Below are 7,493 nucleotides of genomic sequence, written 5' to 3'. Positions count from 1 at the left end.
TTTTTTTGTCTCATTTCAGTTTTGCTAACATGGCATGGATCTCTAGTCGTGAGTCATTTGCTTTTCTTCAAAGCTGAATGAAACAAAAGGACATTCTATCCTCACACTAAGATGGGAACAGAAAGAAATCTTACTGAAGCATTTATGGTACATTTATTAGAATGTCAAATGGCACTTAATTTTAATTTCTCTGCAATTTCCAAAGTGTATTTGTGGATTATATCACATTTATATGCCAGAAAATATGCAATAGAAAAATTAAAAACATGAATGTTGAAAAGAATTCTTATTAATAAGTCAGTTACATTTCACATTGGTGACATGTGGTACCCAAGAAAAAACAACTTATGATTAGCAGAACGAAGGCTAGCATCAATATTCTGTCTGGAGAGGGTCTAGAGAGATGGCTTTGTCATTAAGAGCAGCTGCTGCTTCTGCAGAAGAGCTGAGTTTGGGTCCTAGAAACCACGTGGAAGCTCAGAACTGTCTGTCACTCCACTTTCAGGTGACTACATGGTATTTTCAGGTATCTGTGGGCACCAGGCATGACGTAGTATATAGATATTCATTCAGGCAATAATGTTCATACACACAAAAAAATATTTTGCAGGAAAACACTTGAGGCAGACAGGTAGGCACTGACACGTCTCTGCTCCTTGAACAGCTCCCCAAATTTTCTAGCTCACTGCACAGAGAAGTCTTTCACTCTTGTTGCCTTAGTACTTATTCTAAAATGGAGTAGGGGTGGTGTAGTAGCTGATGACAAAGGGACTGAGGGACCACATACAAAGAATGTGGATCTGATGCTGTCAAGTAATATGTCACCAAAAAATGCTACTCCCTTTTTGTCTCAGTTATTATTATTTCTGCTGCAGAGCCTTGTCACATATTTCTTGGTTATAATATTATGTTTTGTTATGGTTACCTATTTGCCTGGTGTTAGGATTTGAATTAGTTTCCCTAATAGTACGTGCTAAACCATTCTAGACCCTTGAACCTTGGAATGTGACATTGGAAAGAAAATCCTTAAATAGATGATGGATGGGTGGATTTTCCGGGTGTTTCCAGGCCAGGCTAGAGGCTGTTCATATAAGAGGAAGAAGGGAATCCAGGATGAGTTTGTACATAGCAGAGGCTCTGTGAGGACAGTGAACAGTACCGTGCTGAGTATATATTTGTGGGGACGCCTGAACCTTAATGCTTCAAGGTGGACACTTTTTAGGAGATGCTGTAGCTAGTATCATGGAACTAAAGGGAAGAACAGTGATGTTTGAACAGGATTGGGGAAGTCCCAAAGTAACAAAGGATGGGGATTGGGGGTTGGTCATGGTTCTAAAGTTAATGGATTTAAAGAATAGATAAAAAACAGCAAAGACAAACTTGTTCAAGATGTTGCCAATAACACAAACTAAGAGACTGGGGATGATCACTGCTATTGTTCTGGTCCAATTTGTTGGGAAATTAGGAGAGGTGTGAAGTTGGCTGCTGATGCTTTAATACCTGAACTTTAAAAACAGCCTAAACCTGTCACAACCCCTGAAGTAATTCCTTAGATGCTACAATTTCTACAAATGGAGGCAAAGACATCATTTTTTAAAAATATTTTTATTATATATTTCTTTACTTACATTTCAAAGGTTATTCCCCTTCCTGGTTTCCTGTCCACAAGCCCCCATTCCCTCCTCTCCCCCTTATTGCCCTCCCCCGTATTCCCCTGCACTGGGGGTCCAACTATGGCAAGACCAAGGGCTTTCCCTTCCACTGGTGCCCCAACAAGGCTATTCTCTGCTACATATGCAGTTGGAACCCTGAGTCAGTCCATGTATAGTCTTTCGGTAGTGGTTTAGTCCCTGGAAGCTCTGGTTGGTTGATATTGTTGTTTTTATGGGGTTCCAAGATCCTTCAACTCTTTCAATACTTCCTCTAATTCCTCCCAATGGGTCCTAGTCTCAGTTCAGTGGTTTGCTGCTAGCATTGACCTCTGTTTTGGACATGCTCTGGATGTGTCTCTCAGGAGAGATCTATATCCGGTCCCTTTCTGCATGCATTTCTTTAGCTTCATTAATCTTATCTACTTTTGGTGGCTGTATATAAATGGGTCACATGTGTGTCAGGCTCTGAATGGCCATTCCTTGAGTCGCTGCTCTAGACTATGCTTCCATATCCTTTCCTATGAATATTTTTCCCCCTTTTAAGAAGGAGTGGGAGCATCTGCATTTTGGTCATCCTTCTTCTTGAGCTTCCAGTGGTCTATAGATTGCATCTTGGGTAATTTGAGCTTTTTGGCTAATATCCACTTATCAATGAGTGCATACCAAGTGTGTTTTTCTGTGATTGAGTAACCTCACTCAGGATGATATTTTCTAGTTCATTCCATTTGGGCATATACCCAAAAGATGCTCCAATATACAACAAAGACATATGCTCCACTATGCTCATAGCAACCTTATTTATAATAGCCAGAAGCTGTAAAGAACTCAGATGCCCTTCAACAGAGGAATGGATTAAAAATTTTGGCACATCTACACAATGGAGTACTACTCAGCTATCAAAAACAATGACTTCATGGAAACACCATTTGTAATGCAATGAAAAAGGTTGGAAGAAAGAGCGTCATCACAGTAAAGTATGGTAAAACTCTGAAGAATGAATTAGAAGGTATTAAAGGCATAATGTTTAATAAAAATATATTTCCCTATATTTTATTAACCTTTGAAAGGTCAAAAAATGTGAATTTCAAGATGACTATGTTCTGTTAAATGCCTATTGTCCAGCTAATTGAAACTACTCTTGAAGTTGCCAAGTTGCTCATGATGTTGATGAAGAAGCCCTAAGCACACTGGTTAGGCACACAGACTAAAGGGCCATTTTACCAAGGATGACACTATGCATTTGAAAGGAAAAGGTGACAAACCTCAAATAGAAAGACATACCCAATAAATCACTTAGCAGTTAGACATTACTACTAGCAAATATAAAAAGAAAAAGTTGAGTGAGTGACTGACTAAACTTTCAGATGTAGATGTGGTGAAGATTGAAAAGGCAAGTGAGGTTGAAGTGAATGAGAAAAATGCATTGTGGATACTCTAATGTTACAAAACAGATGTTGAAGAAAGCATTGTTCTAGGAGGGGCTGGACTCTGCTTCAGTGCATCTCAGCATTGACTTCATTAAACCAGGTAATGAAGATCAAAAAGCAGGTGTCGAAATTACTGAAAGAGCACTCAGAATTTCAGCATGATTACTGCTAAGAATATAGGTTTTAAAGGATCTTTGATAGTTGCATAAATTCTGCCAAGTTCCTCAGAACTTGGTTATGGCATGATACTTGAAATTTGTGAATATGATGGGCAAGGGAATCATTGGTATCAGGAAGGCTGTAAGAACTGCTTTACTGGATGCTTCTAGGGTGGCCTCCATGTTAACTGTAGGAGAAAATATAGTGACAGAAATTCCTGAGAAGAGAGAAACCCTGAAATAGAAGCAATGAATGGAGTGGCAGTGGGTATGAGAGGTGTTATATTCTTACTCCTTGAATACTTCTTTGTTTATCAATGAACCATAATGGGAAACTAAAAGGCAGGACCTCACACATAACTGCTGAGAAGTCACATGAATAAAACTAAAGAAGATGCTGGCTGGCTGACTGATCACTGTAACCATCAGTTACTTGTTTCCATTGACAATATGTAATTTTATTTTTCTCATTGTCCATACTTACAAATAATTTGTATTTTTTGAATTATTGTCTATCCATTCTAAATACTAGATGTAAGAGCCATATACTAGTTAGAGTTTTATTGCTGTGAAGAGACACCATGATCAAGGCAAGTCTTATAAGGGACAAGATTTAATTGGGGCTGACTCACATTTACAGAGGTTTAATACTTTATCATCATGGCAGAAAGAATGGCAGCATCCAGGCAGACATGATGGTGAAGTTTTGAGAGTTTTATATCTTGATCTGACTGTACCCAGGAGAGTATGTATCATGGGCAGCTAGGAGGTGAATCACAAACCCACCCCATACTTCCTCCAGTAAGGTCACACCCACTCCAACAAGGCCACTCTTCCTAATAGTGACACTCCTTGGGACAAACATATTGAAACCACCACAACCAGTATTCTGCTTTTAGCATAAGTCATTGAGGCATTTCTACTGTTCAGTTATGGTCAGGTTAATGACATTACTGGTGCCACCCAATGAGAGGTGCGGAAGCAGACTTTCTGTGGAGAGTCAGAATAATGGTGGACAAAGAAGTATCTAATTATATAACAAACTGTCTTTGATAAAATTCTATTTAAAGTTAAAAAAGTGATAGCTTGATTAAATGACTATAACTCTAAATACAATTCTCATTTTCTAATAGAAGCTAAGCCACTTGAGGAAAAGTGTTGCAGTGTTCATCTTTGCTGTGATAGCAGGCAAACGTGGGCTTTTGGTGAATTTTGGACATCCCCTACAGCTAGAAATTGTATTTTAGATTTGCTTTTCATGCCCCATGGAAGTCCAGCTGCTGAGGCTACAGACAAAGACACCGTGATAATGAGCATTATCAATGATTTTTTTTCTTTCTGAAAAGAATGTCTAGAGTTGTCCTTTTATGGAGTCATAGAAGTAAATGCAATTAAGAGGAGAAAGATTATTTCTTATTGCTTGTCCAGACATAGGAAGAGAAAATTAAATCTTCAAATGCAATTTTTGAAATTAAGATTAATGATGAGGTATATCCAATTCCCGCATACTCTGATGATCTCATGTTGTTTGACACTAAGTGTGGGAGCTTCTAGCTATCTTTGCTATTAATGAATATGATTGAGTTATTTTAAATGTAGTCAGGATCCAAGCCCACTGGTCTGCGTTGAAAATTTGCCTTGTATTTTTCAGAGGATCAAAAGCAGGCATTAGTGAATGAAAAAGTCAAGTGACTTTTTTTCCTCCTGACTCTTAAAAATTGCATTAGATTCTCATTTCTGGATTATGGAAATATGGGAGAAAATGAGTTATCTTAATTAATTTATGGCAGGGACATCAAGAGTTGAAAACATTTCACAAGGTTTTCAATATTTGCCAGGTCTCAAAGCTTAAAGGCAAGTTCAGTGATGAAGGAGAAATGTGCTGGGCAGTTAAGGATACATTTATTACTGGGAAAATATAGGGAAGCCACTTACGGACTTGGCACAGCTCCTGTGTTGAGGAACGATGTGCTTCTCATGCCCTCTCAGCGACGTGTGTGCGCAAAACTGCAAATAGGCCAGGTGTGTCTTCTATCGTCTCATTATCAGAACTTGTTGAATGGTTCTTGGAGTGTTAATTAAAACCCATGTGCCTTATTTACACAGCTATAAGGAAAAGGTATGAAGTCATACCAACGACTCATCCCATGCCAACAGTCGATGCTTCTTCTGTGTTTGTTAATACAGAAAGAATGGAGGCTGATGTGAGGTCATTCAGGGAGGCTGTTGGTCAAGCTGGTCTTACAGGACACCTAAAGCTTGTCTCTGTATAAAGGACAGGGATAGTCCCAAGAATCCAAACTCTAAGTCTGAGCTCCAAGATACCAGGGGTCCCCAGGACACAGAGACATGCAGTAACACTGCTATATGAAGGGACTGATGAACATTCCAGTGCTGCCTTTGACTTATAGAATCCATTGTGGTGTAACATGTGCATATATTTTGAAATCACTGTCTGATTAGAGACCTGGAGAAACATAACCACCTCTTCTTTGCAGGACCACAAACAATGACTGGAAACAACAGCAGCCTCTTAAAGTAAGACTGTTACTTTCCTCCGAAACACCAAAGCAATATACTGTATTTCATACACTTTCCCCTTCCTTTCCTCTCTGTTGTTTCTTCTCTCTTCTTATCAAAATCTACTGCCCATAGGGAAAGTATATACTTGAAATGAAAATATCATGTTTTAATAGGTACCTCAGACCTCACTGAGAAATAAATAGTGGCACAGAAAAAAGTATCTGTTGAATGAGAGAATGGCTGAATGATGAACTCTAAATGTTGAGATTTATAACCACAGCAATAATGTTATCTGGCTCAGCTCTCATTAGTCATGGTAGAAGAGCCTGAGAAGGAGGGAGTGATGTGCATACATAAGCATATTTATAATTCATGTAGAGAGACAGAGTTATTTTTACTTTATCTCTAAATAAAAACCTTGTGCATATTATGATATCCGTGATTGTGTTCAAGGTAGGGTAGCTAAGAGAAAGAAGGACAAAATTAAAAATACTGAAATTTCTAGGTACTCCTTTAAACCTTAGGTTGAACGGAAAGACTATCCAAAACATTTTTCACGTAAAGGAGAGGAATTGGAGGCAGCAGAGTTTTACTGGAGTGTGCTTTGCCTTGGGCATAGCTGTTCGAGCAAGTGGTTTAACTTTGCTCTTTGCCCTGTCTCCCAGGTGATAATGCCAACATTTATCTGGGTTTGGTATATTCCCTCTATAACTTTGAAATCTGATGCGACTTTAAAGCTATGGAATAAGCATTATCGTAGAGGGAACCACCCTTGCATTTGGCCTCTACAAAGACACAGAGAAAATCAGCTGCCCAAGGAGGCACTTTCTCTACCCCGTGCCTTTGTTAAAAATACAAGTTGCAAAATTTCATTATGAATCTGTATGTGTCACTTCTCACCTTTCCATGGTCTGAGAAATCAAAGGCCATCCTGTCAGATTTGAGTCTTGGAGTTCCCATCCTTTCTCGTGCTTTCCACTGCCTTTTTTATGCAGCAATCTTCTCAAGTCTATATTTCAATTCAACTTTCTCTCTCCTTGTCACCACCTTGCATTCTAAATAAACAATGTTCAGTTTAAAATTTGGTAGCTTTCATCCTTAGCATTGCATATTTTCATAGTAAAAAAATGTAAAACGTCACAACATATGTAATCTTGGTTGTCTCAAAAAAGGAAATTTAATTATTTAATGGATGCAATTGAAAAATATACTATTAATACAGGGGCTAGCTTTTTAATAAGTCCTTCCATAATACAATTAAATATTTTATCTAAAGAGCATGCTTTTTTAAAATCAAGGATATAAGGACACTATACATTTCAGAAACTCTTGCATTTTCATGAATATTTCAGAAGTTTTTTTATAACCTATGACTTTGTCAATTCCAGTTTTATGTCAGAGTTTACTGAGATTCTCCTTGACTAACCAAAATCTCATGATATTAAAGTATATATGATGGATCTCATATCTCCTCGTCAATCTATGTTATAAAATGTTTGAAAGATATATGATCCATGGTGTAAGAGATTTATTCGCACAAGGGATAATGTCCTTCTGGTCGGCCCTTCTCATTCACAAGGTGCTTGTCTACTTTACCATTGTCAGTCCCAATTCCCCTGGTAGTACCAGTGGCAAAGAGAGCACCTGGGCTTATCTTCTAGCCTAGATGAAGACAGAAGTTCATTTTACTTCCTCCATAGCTACAGGCAGGAAATCATCACCTACCTTTTCAC

The 7,493-nt window shown here is 38.3% G+C and overlaps 1 pseudogene; it reads left to right on the top strand.

Annotated features, from left to right (window-relative positions):
* The first annotated feature begins 1,197 nt into the window (after positions 1-1,197).
* Positions 1,198-3,558, top strand: LOC116892353 (annotated as a pseudogene).
* The last annotated feature ends 3,935 nt before the right edge of the window (positions 3,559-7,493 follow it).

This window comes from Rattus rattus, chromosome 1, assembly GCF_011064425.1.
Source record: "Rattus rattus isolate New Zealand chromosome 1, Rrattus_CSIRO_v1, whole genome shotgun sequence".
Taxonomy (NCBI): Eukaryota; Metazoa; Chordata; class Mammalia; order Rodentia; family Muridae; genus Rattus; species Rattus rattus.
Note: the sequence above shows the minus strand (reverse complement) of the source record. Positions and strands in the feature narration are given on the sequence as shown.